The sequence below is a fragment of the Bos indicus x Bos taurus genome, unplaced genomic scaffold, assembly GCF_003369695.1.
Source record: "Bos indicus x Bos taurus breed Angus x Brahman F1 hybrid unplaced genomic scaffold, Bos_hybrid_MaternalHap_v2.0 tig00011925_arrow_arrow_obj, whole genome shotgun sequence".
In the NCBI taxonomy this organism is placed as follows: Eukaryota; Metazoa; Chordata; class Mammalia; order Artiodactyla; family Bovidae; genus Bos; species Bos indicus x Bos taurus.
In genome coordinates, this window is record NW_020868004.1 from 47,871 (window position 1) to 62,926 (window position 15,056).

General features: G+C 44.1%; 1 pseudogene; it reads right to left on the reverse strand.

Annotated features, from left to right (window-relative positions):
• Window positions 1–1,348: 1,348 nt before the first annotated feature.
• Window positions 1,349–15,056, reverse strand: part of LOC113889394 — a 35,752-nt pseudogene continuing 22,044 nt past the window's right edge.

Sequence of the window (15,056 nt, forward strand, 5' to 3'; positions counted from 1 at the left end):
ATCCTCCACCAGATCTATTCTAATAATTTCTAACTCCCCAAGAGGCTCTATACTATTTGAATATCTTAGGCTTCCCGTGCCTCTCGCGGTTGGGAGGCTGTAAACAATCATATGCGTAGCTATAGGAGTCCAGATAAACCTGTCAGGGAAGTTAGAGAGCCATCTGAGGGGTTTGGATTGAAACACTCCTCTTATGCCCAGGAGGCTAATTAACTGGAGCTTTAAGTTGATTTCCTTCAGAGAAAGGTGGTCGGGGATAGCCCCCCGTTAATGTCAGAGGAGTTGGTGAAAGTCGTAAAATAGTAAAACAGACAGATTCTGGTTTTGGGGTAGATGCTCAAGCAGATCCAGGGGGCCCCTCGAGTCCTGACTCGCCTTTGCATATCAGGCCTCTCCGCATGACCTTTGTCATGGGTGGGAACTCCCATGCTGGCTCCCGGTGTGGACCTGTCTCCCATTCAACACTGCAGGAGGTATCAGATCATGCAACATCCAGCCATGTCACACCAGGATTTCCAATATCTGCTGCCTCCATGCGGGACAAAAAACTAAAAAGTACTACCATTTTACTGAAATACAATGCTCCATTCTTTCATGCAGTAATAACTCAATATTTATTTGGCTCACAATTTGTACTATTCCATTTGAGATATAACTTAACTCAGCAATAGAAATAAGAGGTTATGAAGGAAAATAAGTGTATGGGCAAATTTAAGGGTAAAAAATGAGATGGGATGGCTCCTTCACATTAACTTTTATTCTTGCTCAAGTTTCAGGTCCCGATTCAGCCAGAAGCCTCTCTTTGTCTTCGTATCTTCTGTGGTTTCCTTTTCTCTCTTTCATGATGAGATCTCATTTTCTGTAGATAAATATACAAATATATATATATATATGCTTGTACAATTACGTATATATGTACATAAGCAAACTTTCAGGAAGATACAATGACAATAAAAAACAAAAGGGTTATCTTAAGGTGTTATGTTGTGGAACAATTATTTTTCTCTTTCACATATACTGTGTATTATACACTGAAATGAACCTCATGCAGATTGTATCATGATAAAAACATCTGAACACCCAATTGTCCATTAACACAGGGAGAAATTTCATTAAACTCCTAAAAATGATTCAAGCCTGCTTAAAACAACTAGTAGCTTCCTATGTAGTAAAAATGAAATGTTCAGGGTAAAAGTAACTGAAATAAACAAGGAAAACAATTTACCTTCAAGTTCCCATTAATTACTCCTACACTCATCCCAGCTCCCTCCTATGTCCACGCAAACCCAGCACTCACTTCTGAGACCATTGAAGGTGATTCCAAACAGGATGGAGAAAGCCCGCACTGTTACCTGCTACTCGGGGGAGAGGATGACCATGAAGGTGGCTGACACAGGGATGGAGAATGCAGACGCTGAGCTTCACTGGGGCTGGCTTCCCTTACAAACAGCTCATCATTCACTATACAAAAACTGGAGGAAAAATGCATGTGTGGACAATTTATGAATGGACCAACTGCACCCCAACCCTGACTTCTCCCACTAACACTCAGCACCTAGATCCTTTCCATAACCTCCTGTTCTGTCCCCAGGCTCCTTGACTGGTTCCTCTGCCTCTCGCACAGAGCTCACCTTCAGAGAGATTGTCTACCAGCTTCACTCAATGGATGGTCTGTTCCCCAACCCAGGGACAACTTCACATTTACCCTGAACAGTAACTGTACAGGAGTGTACAGTCTGATCCCCATTTTCAGAAGACAGAGTCACAGACAGATGATGAGACTTGATCAAGATCACACAGAGAGTGAGCGCTGGGTCAAGGAGAGAACCCATGTGCTGATTCCAGAGCCCATGCTCTTCCTAACCACTAGGCTAGACTGGTCCTTGGATCTCCCTGCTGGCTTTCCACAATACTGAGTCAGCCTAAGATCTGCATCCACATGCCCAGGGCCCTGAGCCCAGGCTGGATGGGCCATCCCACCCACAACATGGCTCTCACCTGGAAAAGCTGGTGGGAGTAGTGGTGAAGGTCCGGGTGAAGGCACAGACACAGCCCTGAGAAATTCCTTCCACTTCAACAACAAACAACAAACAATAAGCAAGAGTACCCCCTAAGAACCCCACGTGTTTACAGGCTCCCACGTCATTCCCTAGTCAGGGTCTGACTTGACACTCATGCTGAAGGGATAGCTGTTCACATGGGGAGTTGCATGTCAGGAATGGGGTGGGCAACTGTAGGAGATGTCTGCTCCCAGTGACATGTCCCCATGACAACCACTTCAGAAGTTCATGGGATGCATTTTTCTCAGGTGCTGAAGAGATGGATATTATGAGGAAACTGTGAGGTTAAGTAGTAGCCCAGGTTCTCAGTGTAAGGATCTGGTATGGGAGCCACCAAACTCCACAGCCTGTGTCCCTAGTGCCCAGGGTGGGCAGGGCAGACATGGACGCAGTTCAGACCTGGGTTGTCTGTGGGAAGACTGAGGGCTGGGGAGGGAATCTGGAAGGAAGAGTTCTGGTGGGAGGGAGCCTGACCAAGTGAGAGAGCAGTGCGGCATCTGGGGGGAGCGGGCTACACACACTCACCTTCCTTGAACACCCCATGACAGAGAAGCAGAACATCGTTTCCTGATAAGGAAGAGACCAGGTACTCAGTCACCCCTCATCCTCTTTCCCACCTGCGCCTTTCTGCCCCTCACCACCAAGCGAGAAGCAGGTGCTCACCGTGTGGAAACACATGTCCACCTCAAAGGAGCTGAAGTCATGCTGAGTTTTGGGTAATGCACAGAGGGCACGCACAATGTCATGTTTTGTGTGTTTCATCATCTGGACACGTGGGTCTGTTGGGGAGGGGAAGAAAGCAAAGGTCATGTCTGCCATGCCATGGACCCTATGACTGGCCCCCTTACCACCCTTTCCGGCCCAATCTTCCCACCACACACTCACTGGGGTCCTTGAGTGTCTTCATATTCCTGTTGTCCAAGAAGTATGCGCACATACTGCTTCTAGGAGACACAGAGGAACAGTGGGTGGTGGTCTGGCCAGCATAGGTGTCAGCAGGAGCTGCCCTGCATCTGCTGGGGAACCACATGGCCTGGGGGAGGAGTCTACACTGTGATACTCACAAGCCTGAGTCCTTGGAGTGGAATGGAATGGTCAGGAAGAAGCAGGCCTCCTCATGATAAAAGCCCAGCAGTCCCTGGCGATCTCCATAGTCATGGATCAAGTAATAGCTGAGGGAAGAAGTGAGGCGAGTCTCTCTCTGTGGTCTGAAGCTCAAAGAAGACTTGAAAACTCCCATGTTCAGACCTGAGCTTGGGTGGCCTCCCCTGTCCCGGCCCTCCCCTGGTTCAGATTCCCAGCGGTACTTACTGCTGCAGGAATTGCAGGATTTGACTGTTCACCTGATCAGATCCAAAGAAACTTCCCTGGAATTAAAACAGTCCTCAGGACAAGGGCTGACACACCCTCTTGTACCACCTGGAACCCTGCTGGATCCTCTGTGCTCACCTTGTACATTGGTAAGCACTTGGGGGCTTCCACAGCACATTTAGAACCTGAGAGTGTCTCCTGGCCATCCTAGGGGAGGGAAGAGGAAGTCAGCAGTGCAGTCCAGGATGTGGTGCTGGATGGTCAGGGAAAACGATGGGCCCAGGATGGGCTGAGGGTAGGGAAGAAAGTGTCCCTGGAAATGCTGAAGGCAGGACTACATGTTCTGTCATCACCATGGGTCCCCGAAGCCTGTGGAGAACATGGCTGAAGATCCAGAGCCTTTTCAGGTGCCCACAGAGAATGGTACACCCCCCTCCCACAGGACATTTAAGGGCCAGGCTAAAAAACGGAACTTGGACAGGTCCTAACGGGTTTCCGAGTAGTTTCAGGGCACTGTCAGCACTAGTCAGAGGCGTCTGATCAAGGAATGCACTTACCAAGCTTAGTAACCTGGGGAACAACTCCAGGAGAGTGCTGCCAAAATCAAGACAAAAGAAAAATGTCAGTGAAACTATGGACGTGACCCTCCTCATGGGAGCAAGTCACTTACAGTAATCACAGCACCCTCACACCTCAGTATCCTAGCATTCAAGGGCCCTGGTCACCACTCTATGGATGGACCAAGAGGGAGACTGTCCCCTCCACCCCTTCCTTGAACCTCCTCCTCCATTTCCTTTCCTCTGTGTAGCTCCCAGCCAGACTGTTCTGACTCCCTTCTGCAGTGCCACAGGGACCAGCACTTCAAATCCAGTCTGCAGGCCTTACTCCCCTCCATCCCTTCCTTCCTTCCTCCAGGGCCCAGTGAAGGCTGTAGAGAAAAGAAGATATGGGAGGATGGGAGCCCGGGGCTTTGCTACCTCACATGGGAGTCCAGCATGCTGTCAAGTCAGGACACACCTCAGGGATGACCAGGTGCTATGGCAGGGAGGTGATTGAGGTGGGACTCAGGAGGTAGGGAGGGGAATAAAGACAGAAAGGGAGTGGAGGGAGGAGGGGAGAGATGAGAGAGACATAGGGGTGTAGAGACAAGGCAGAGGAAGACCTCATGTTGGTTGACTTATCACGGAAGGTGGTGCACACAGCACTTCTGTCTGCACACATCCCTTCTGGTTCCAGCTGATGACCCGTGTCCATCTCCCCTGCAATCTTCACCTAGAATTATAGGGAACACCCACATGGACCAAATGGCTCTGCACCCACACCCTTCCTTTCCCTACAAATCCACTTTCCTTTGTCTGTCATCACCCATAAGGCCTCCCACATTCCTTTCAAAGGAGGATCTGGGTGCCCCACCTCACCTCAGTGTTGGAGAGATTCAAGTTCTCCATGGTGGAAGAAATCTCCATAATGGTGGACAGGCCATGCACCAAGTAGGGTTTCTTGTTGCTCAAGTACAAAGATGAAAGCTATGAGGAAAGAGAGTGAGGACCCCAAAGAGAATACCTGAGACATCTGCCTCTTTTACGCAATGTCCCTCTCCCTCACCATTGGACTCAACATTGGGCCTAGGTCCTCACCATGGGCATGATCCCTGGATAGACGTGCAGGGAAGCAGCCATGCTATTTCTACGGTTCCATGTCATTCCAATACCACGTGTTATCAAGTCTCCAGGAAACTAGAAGGAGGGAAACACAGGCTGAGAGGGTCCCAGCTGGAACACCTCCAGCACCAAGCCCTCCCCATGATACCATCTCTGAGTGCTCTACTCAGACAGACCCTCTACCCTCACCTGCCCTGCAGTCACTACTGTAGCCATACCAGGGCCAAAGCGGAGCCTCTGGATGTCAAGAGCTTGCTGGCAGGCATCGTATGGTTTGTTCATGGTGAGCTGCAGAGTTAGGGATGGGGTCCAGCGAGCCTGAGTCTGAGGGTGAGTTGGGGGAAAGAGGTGGGTCTGGCTATGAGGGCACAGCTTGTGTTGAGTCTGCATTACCTTTATCTGCTCCAACTTTTCAGATGTCAGTGTCTTCTGCACAGATTCGGGTGCATCACAGGGCTCAACAAAGATAGATATCTGTAGAGAACACAAGAAGGGCTGGGTAAGCTCCAGGAAATCTGTGCATGGGATCAAGCAAGACCATGCCGCTCTCCTGCCCTCTTGCCCTTAGTCAGCCCTTGACACACACCTTTTCATTATCCTCATTGAAAATCTTGCCGCTGACATTCTTCAATGCACAGGCAACGTTTGCATTCTCTACAAAGAACTGGGCCTGCATTTTCTCATAGTGAAACTGTAGGGAGAATGACAGGAGAAGCAGAACATGAGACCGGTGCCATTTCTCTGGGCCCGCAATCTACCCCAGTTTGTCGCATCATCTCCATGTCCTGTCTTACTTCGACTGCAGTAAAGGGGACACTGCACTTCTTCTGAATCAAATTCATCAGCCACTTCTCATCATATTTTATATCAAAGGGAATCTAGGAATCAGAGAACAAATGGGAAAGAGAATGGATACAATGGAATCCAAGATTAAGGTAAGACCCAACTGTGTCTTGCTTTAGGGCCATTTTTCAGGTTTTAAATAATTTCTTAAGATAAAACAATATCTGTTATCACTAACTTTGGTATGAGACAAGGATTTTCTATATACACTTTCTCTGCATTCAGATACTCTTCCTGAAAAAAAATTGACTTAATATGTTTCACATGTACTTCCTTTTATAAAGTTCCAGGAGATCCACATGAGGTACACCTCTGTCACTGTGACACGGACCCCAGAGACTCAACCTCCTCCCACACCCAGCTCAAGCCAAACTGCGTCATCTGGTATGAAATGCTCCATCCCAATGGCAGTAGGCTTCCTCCTTTGCTTTCAGTCAACCTCTCCCATGCTCTTCCTTGCAGTCAGTCTGTTTCCTTCATACCGCTTCTCTGCACCTGCCCTTAGATGATCTAAGAAGATACCTCCTAGTAATATCAAGACAGATTACCAACACCACTGCCCCAAAAAGTTCCCAGCACCTCTACACAAATCCAACACGACTCTGTCATCTTCTACATATTAGGTTCATTTAGCCAGAATACTCACAATAATCTTGAACCAGCTCTCCAAGGTCTCATCCTGTCTATTTGTTTTCATTGTTCTCTCCAGAGGCTTTTGGTCTAACTCCATGTTAACATTCATTTGGTCTTTTCTCTGAAAACTGCTTCTCCAGTGATGGGATGGAATGGCATAGGGAGCACTGTGTGGAAGTGGAAAGAAAAAAGTGGTCCATATAGGCTTGGAAAGTCTTCTCTACATTCTCCCAAATGATACCACAGTTGTAATAAAGACTGCTCAAACATCAACCTGATCCAATCACTTTTTACTCTGGCAAGTTTGAGAGAAGAATGACATATTTAACTGCAAGGTTTTGTTGTTCAGTGGTTAGTACATGTCAACCATGGTGACTGGTCACTTACTATCTTCCTTGGATGACCATATGAGCATCACTTTCTTTTGAATCTCTGTCTTGCTGCTGCTGGGAAGTGACCGGTTCAGACCAACAGGCGTATTGCCTTCGCTAAATACCCGAGCTTTGTGCTCTTCTTTGTAAAGACTTCACTTTATCAGTGTGCTCTAAAATTGACAACAACATATCAGTGGTCCCAGTATCAGAAGTAGTCCTGAGTAAAAATGACTAATGAAGGAACATCATTCTTTATAATCTAAACATACATGCATCATAGAGCTAAAACATGGCTGAGAGACCTCACCATGACTCCACTTTACATGAAATGAGAGGTCGAGAGCAGTCACAGACAAGAAACCAGGGAAAGGGTCTGGATGTAGAGTGCAGTCTGTGATGTTAGGCTGTGTTCTACTTGGTTCAGGTTAGGTGACCTGGGACAAGTGGCTTTTTATCCCCAAGTCTCACTTCTCTGCTCTGCTCTATGAGTACAATAAACCCTACCCTGAAATCTACCCTGATGTGACAGTTCAAGGGTCAAAGGTGATCTGCCTCCCTGAAGGAAGAATTAGAGAAATGAAAGGTAAGTCTTATGAAAAGATCCAAGATGGAACCTGGAGAGATATAATATGGAGAATACCCTCCCCCAAAAAAGAGAATTAAAGGTCATACAATGAGTATACCTAATACATGGTTAATGTGAGCCCCATAGAGAAGGAAAGTGAACAGGGGAGAAGTGGTGTTTGAAGAGAACTTGGCTGAGAAGTTTCCAAATGTACCAAGATATCAACGTAGGATAACAATATTAATAGGAGGACTTCCTTTGTGGTTCAGTGATTAAGAATCCACCTGCCAATGCAGGGGACACCAGGGTCCCTGGTCTGCGAAGATTCCACATGCCTCAGGACAACTTAGGCCCTGTGCCACAGAAACGGAACCTGTGTTTTAGAGCCTATGAGCCAAAACTACTGAAGCACATGTGCCCTAGAACCCGTGCTCTGCAACAAGAGTGCAACAAGAGAAGCCGTGGTAATGAGAATCCTGTGCATTGCAACTAGATAGTAGTCCCTGCTCATTGCAACTAGAGAAATCCCTCACCCAGCAACAAGTCCCAGCACAGCCAAAAATAAATAAATCAATTTTTAAAAGACCAACATTAATAGGACAAAAAATATGGTTTAAGGAAAAACATCCTTAAAAGAAAAGACATGCATTTCAACATCATTAACAAAAACTCAGAAAATTTGTGACCTAAAGATCCAAACTAAAGAAATATTATAGGCTCTTCTTTGGGCAGAAGAAATATCACCCTAGGTGGAGCCACACAGATACAGGAAAGACAAATGACATTTGTGAATATGGAGGAAAATTTAAATGAGTATTGACTATATAACACAATGATAATAATTTCCTTCGGGGATTTATATATAGAGAGTATAAAAATGCGTGACAATAAATGTGGAAGGAGTTTATGGAATCAAAGTGTCTCAAAGCCCCATAACTGAGCAGTTTTAGGAACTAATTAACTAATATTAGACTGTGAAAAGGCAAAAATGTACATTGTAATCTGAAGGGTGAACACTACAAGAATAGCAAAAGAATGTTTACCTCGATAACCATGCAAAGTAATGATTTGATAGTTAAAAAATATTCACCATATCAAAGGAAAAGAAAGGAAAAGGAACTTAGAAGAGGCAACAATAAATACACAATAATATGATATACACAAACCAAATTATATCTATTTTTATTTTAGAAGATTCAGGCGAAATACTCCAAATAGAAAGATTGTATCAGACTGGACAAGAAACCTTTCCTCAAATACTCCTGAAAAGAGACATATGCAAAATTTAATCATCAGGAAAATTAGAAAATAAGAAAATTGCAAAATGTACACCTTTTCACATTAACCTCAGAAAACTGCTATAACCATATCAGTAAAGGAAAAGGTACACTTTAAAAGGGAAATTCCTTTAGATAACAGGTTCAGTGCAATAAGAAGATAGTAATATACATTCTAAATTTGTATGCCTCTTAAAGCCAGCATACAAAGCAAAAACTCACAGAAATAATGGACAAATCCACAGTCACAGTGGGAAATTTTAACACATCCCACTGAGTGACACATAAAATGACAGACCAAAATCTCAGCTAGAGGGAGAGGATTTTAAAATCTGACTTAAACAAATTAATTTAATTGACGTAGAACAATGCACATGACTACTCATCAAACATTCCAGAATATATCACGTGCCCGGCAATAAAGCCTCAAGAAGCTTCGAAGGGCTAATACAATTTACCCTAACTGTTAATGTAATATCCAGTAGTAACGGTCGGGTTTCTGCCCCTCCCCCACCTCTAGTATAAATCCAAAGAATATTAGTTTATATAATCCTACCCTCCACCTAGGTGACCCTCGCCACTCTCCAAACCCTAGACCTGAGAAGATAACATGACTCATGCCTTTTCCTTAGCCAGAGAAAAATTCAAGTCAGCAACGGCCATTTTCGTCGGAGGGGAGGTTTACCACATGGAATCGAGATGGGTGTGTCAGAGCTCGCTTGGCCCATCTCCTCAAGAGACCGGAAAATAGTCAGTCTGGGCTCTCTCCCCGCTTTCCCTGAAGAACAGGCAACTGGTTGGGGGTCCTGTGCTTTGGGGTGTGGGAGGGAACCCAGAACCCTTCCTGCTTTGGGGGGCTCTGAAGAGAAGGTCTCACACAGACCACTCACCCATAGGGTGGCCTGAAGGCAGAGATCTGTCACCACCGTCCTCACAGGCTGCCCTGGAAGAGAATCTGTGGGTCTGGAGCTGGAAGCTTGTAGAATATCAAGGAAAACTGCTGAGGTAGAAGAGTGCAAGCCCCAAACACCTTCGTCACAGCCACAACAGATGGCGTCTTAACAGCCACACAAACAAGATGGCGTCCTAACAGGAAGTCCTTTCCCCAAGGTCATAGAGGAGGAGAGTCTTGGGGGCCAGAGGAGACTTAACTTCCTGTACTTACTGCCCTCTGAGTTTGCTACCAGCATAACATCCAAGGAACTCTTTCCAACGGTACCACCCTGCAGAGGAGGCCAGCTAGAATCAGGAGGCTTAGGGCATCTTGGCGATGGCACCCCACTCCAGTACTCTTGCCTGGAAAATCCCATGGACGGAGGAGCCTGGTAGGCTGCAGTCCATGGGGTCGCTAAGAGTCGGACATGACTGAGCGACTTCACTTTCACTTTTCACTTTCCTGCATTGGAGAAGGAAATGGCAACCCACTCCAGTGTCTTGCCTGGAGAATCCCAGGGATGGGGGAAGCCTGATGGGCTGCCGTCTCTGGGGTCACACAGAGTTGGACACGTCTGAAGCGACTTAGCAGCAGCAGCAGCAGCAGCAGGGATCTTGATACTTGTAGCTACAAATACAGAGAACCCTCTGTGCCAGTCGCTGCATCAGCTACATTACACTGTGTTCCTTCATTCTGCAGACCCAGAGAACTGGAGGGGCAGCAGCAGGAAACGCGCGGTCCTTGCTACATTACATCTGTTCTTTCATGTATTCCTCACAAGGGGACGTTGATACCAGAATCATCAACTTTCCAAGGTTGCTGAGGCTTATTGAGGTGCTGCACTTGTTTAGGGTCATCCAGATGCTACTGGGAGAAACAGGCCGGAATTGAGCTCCATGGACTGGAAGATGCCTTCTTGAAGCATAGCTTTACTAAATACTTGGTGCAATATAGGGCTTTTTCTGAAGTTTATGCAAGTGTAGTGAAGTGAAGTCGCTCAGTCGTGTCCGACTCCTCCGTCCATGGGATTTTCCAGGCAAGAGTGCTGGAGTGGCTTGCCATTTCCTTCTCCAGGGGATCTTCCCAACCCAGGAAACGAACCCGGGTCTCCCGCATTGCCAGGCAGACGCTTTACCGTCTGAGCCACCACCTGACTATTCTAAAAATAATCAGGTGGCTAGAATTAACTCTAATCCATTCCAAAGAGATCATACCAAAACAACAACAACAAAAACCTTGAAAATAAAAAGGAAATACCAAACAGAGCTTGGTGGGTCACTGCAATGACAGTAGGAAAAAAAAAAATTAGTCTTTCCTTTAAAAAAAAATAGTCAATGTAGGCAGATATCCCCTAGTGCAGGGGTCCCCAGCTCCTGTTGGGATCTGGGTTGCACAGCAGAGGGTGAGCCTAGGGGGAGTGAGCACGGGAAGCTTCATCTGCTGCTCCCCACAGCTCTCCATTGCTCACTTTACTCTCTGAAACACTGCCTCCGTTAGAGCCAGAACTGTAGATATGAAAGTCTCAAATCAGAGGGTTTCTAAAGAAGAAAGGAAGGAAAAGCCTGGGCTCTAGTTCATGAGCTAGAATTTTCTGGAATGTTTAATATCTTCCTCTCCAGTTCTCTGTGCCCTGAAAGAAGTACAATGCCTGAGAGAGATGAAGAAAATCTACACCTGAGTGTGTGAACATCTGAGGTGAGGGAAATGTAAGACGCAAATGCATACGAATACACGGATACATTGTCAAGTCAAAAGTTGAAGAAGTTGACTTTTTATTAAACAACCACATGTGAACATTTTTATAACATGTAAATATATTGGACCTTTTTGTCAATTAGTTGTTGTTTTCAAGTGTTCCTCTTAACAAATTAGCCTAATCAGAAATTCTCAAACATTGAAAATGTATATCTGGAAAATAAAATTATTCTCAACCTTCCATCTACACGATCACCTTATCATGACCCACACGTACCCAAGGTATCCAATGTAAAACAATTAGTGCACATTTTCCAGATGTGTTTCTCTTATGGTAATGCATATACCTATCTTAAAGGATTTGGGTAGGTATGTAGTTCTAGATATAATATTGTTTATAATTTTCCATTACAGGGACTTCTCTGATGGTCCAGTGGTTAAGATTTTGCACTCCCAATCCAGGGGCACTGGCTTGATCCCAGGTTGGGGAACTAAGATCACACATGCCACAAGGTGCAAAAATAAATAAATAAAATAAAAATTTAAGTTACCTATGCAAATGTATGCAAATTAATTTTTAATTTAATATGACATCTTCAGCTTTTCATTTCTTCAGTTCATGGTTTGGCATATTTCCAGATGTTTACTGAAAAGCATTTTGTTTTTTAGATGAATTATTTGTGGGTTTTTTTTTTGTCTTTTCTCTATTGATTATCAGAAATCCTGTTTGCTCTTGCACATGAACACAAAAGCTGTAATACTGTTTGAAATGTTGTCTCCAAACTTTTCAATCTTTTACATTTTTTTCTTTTGACAGTAAAGAAATTCCTTTAATTTTCGTGGGTTATTTTTAAATATAAAAATAAAGGGCTTCCCAGATGGCGCAAGTGGTAAAGAACCTGCCTGTTAATGCAGGAGACACAAGAGACACGGGTTCGACCCCTGGGTCAGGAAGCTCCCTTGGAGGAGGGCATGGCAACCCACTCCACTGTTCTTGCATGGAGAATCCCATGGACAGAGAAGATGGGCAGGCTGTAGTCCATAGGGTTGCAAAGAATCAGATGCAACTGAAGCAATTTAGCGTGCATGACTGAAAAAGTGAGTAATGCATAGGGTTGCATTGAGTACTAGTCCACTGGGAATTCTAGATCCAAAGACTTGAGGGCCTCATGACAAAATGGAAAAGAGCTTTAGCCCAAAATCTACATTGATTAATAATGGGGAAAATATTTGCATCTGTGTTTGCTTATACAAGATACCATGTAAAGTGCATCTGGCCTAATATAACTCCATAAATGACCATTTCCTTCCCTCCATGGAGTCTAATTTCCTCTGCTTCAACCTGAGCCTCACACAAATCCTTCAGGACACTTCAATTCCTGGGGCCCTATATCCAGGGAGTGGATTTCACCTATCTTCAAGACCAAGACATGGGGGAGAAGGTTGTTTGAGGACCCTATCAACATGGCATTGACACCAGGACAACCAAAACTAGATCTGAGAGGCAAGAAAAGCTTGGAACTCTGTTACAAAATTAATTAGAGCAATTGAAGTGAAGTGATAAAAAGCCCATGTCTCTCCCAAACAAAAATGTCACATACAAATAATCAAATTATTGGCAAAATATTAGGAACATATTTTAGAGCACATGTTTTATACTATATAATACAAATAAATCTGATCAGTAAAGAGGGTCATTTAAAGTCTCTTAAAAACTTGAATGAGAACTATGATTCACAAACATATAAAGATCAAACAAATACAAAAACAGTTATATACGGAAGTATATATGAATGTACATATACTTACATATGTATATTTACATAAACGTACATATATACATCAACATACATACAGAACATAGTATATATACTTACTGTGAACAAAATTTGAAAGAACAGATATGCTCGTGTAAATTTACTTATTTAATATTGTACACAGAGAAATATATCTGGGGAACAAAGTAAATTACCAAGAATATATTTCTTGTTATGGAAAAAGATTAATAAAACATAAAAATTACTTTATCTATTGTATACACATCCCTGCATTTCATTAGTTTTGAAAAGAAAGATAATAATTTGAAGTCAGAAAAGTAAATAATGTAAATTTTTATAACATTATAGTATAGAACTAGTTGTGAATTTCATTTCAAAAAACAATTTATGTGGCTTAACTGTGTTTATATATGAGTCGGTAATTATTTTCACACGACACTTTCACATTACACATTTCACATTACACTTTCTCATTACTCTTTTAATCACATGTATATCAGTTTCCTGTCACAACAGGGAGGGAGAGGCTGAAGAAAAGTTCTTGCCAGTAGATTTAATGTACATGGGCTCTGACTCACCCTTACTGATTCATTTAACCATAAAATCCTACCAGATATTTCCTAGTGATGGGCATCTTGCTCCTTTCCTCCTTCCAAGGCTTTTATTCCAGATATGTTCACCAGGTGGCACAGATCTCCAGTTTTTGAATTTTATCCAGTGAGAAGTGCTATTTGGGAAAAGGAATGAAAAATGTTTTAAAAGTTGCTTTGCATTGCGAGTAGTGGGAGAATATATAAAATAAATTCATGCTCAGATTGCTTTGCCTAACAATTTTCTTCTCCTCTGTGGTTTCCCACATAGAAATCATAGTAATAATATGACTCTTAGAGAACGACTGGTTAGTATATGCCTGAGGTGGGAGCAAGGAAGGCAGAAGGGGTTCATGTACATCTCTCTATAGCTGTCCTGTTAAGGTTCACAAAGTTTTTCCCTGAGTGATAGACTGATGGGTAAGGGATTTCCACTCTGGATTTTCCAAAGGGATGAACCAGATTACAGGGTATGTCCTTCCTGTTATATTTGGCTCGTCTCCACCCTTACCCCTTTTGCTGGCTAAAGCCTCCTTAAGCTCAGATCTCAGCTTAAAGATCACTTCATGTGAGAAGTCCCAGACACACCCTACTGGTTTGATTACCACTAGGCATATAATGGGGGGCTTCCCTGGTAGCTCAGATGGTAAAGCGTCTGCCTACAAAGCGGGAGACCTGGGTTCAATCCCTGGGTCGGGAAGATCCCCTGGAGAAGGAAACGGCAACACACTCCAGTATTCATGCCTGGAAATCCCACGGACCAAGGAGCCTGGTGGGCTACAGTCCATGGGGTCGCAAAGAGTCGGACGTGACTGAGCGACTTCACTTCACTTCACTTCAGGCATATAATGACTCCACCACATTTGTCATCTCCAGACACACTTTGCATGTGAAAGGGGACCGAAGGCTGTGAGCGCACCAGTTTTCAGAGGCTGTAGCATCACATAGTGGACTTCAGATGCTGAACTTTTCAAATATCTTGTCTGAAGAGTCACCGAAAATTCACTGTTCCACTTTGAAGGGGGATGCTGGGGACACTTCAGCAAAGGAACTGCAGCATCGTTCCTCAGACAAAAATCAGACTCTGTATTTCTGAGAACCTGTGGCAGCTGGGGATTGTTTCTCCTTCTGTAAAAGAGCCCATGGTAGCAATGTATTGACAGTCTGTCAGTTTTAGTGGATTGGTTTTGCGTGGCAAAAACCAAATGAATCTTCCAGAGGTAGAATTGCAAGTCTTAAAATTTTTGAATAATTTGTTTTGTGGAATACTCTTAAATATATTTCAAAATATTTAAATGAGCTTTGAAAGTAATAAAAAAAAACTAAAGAAGGAAG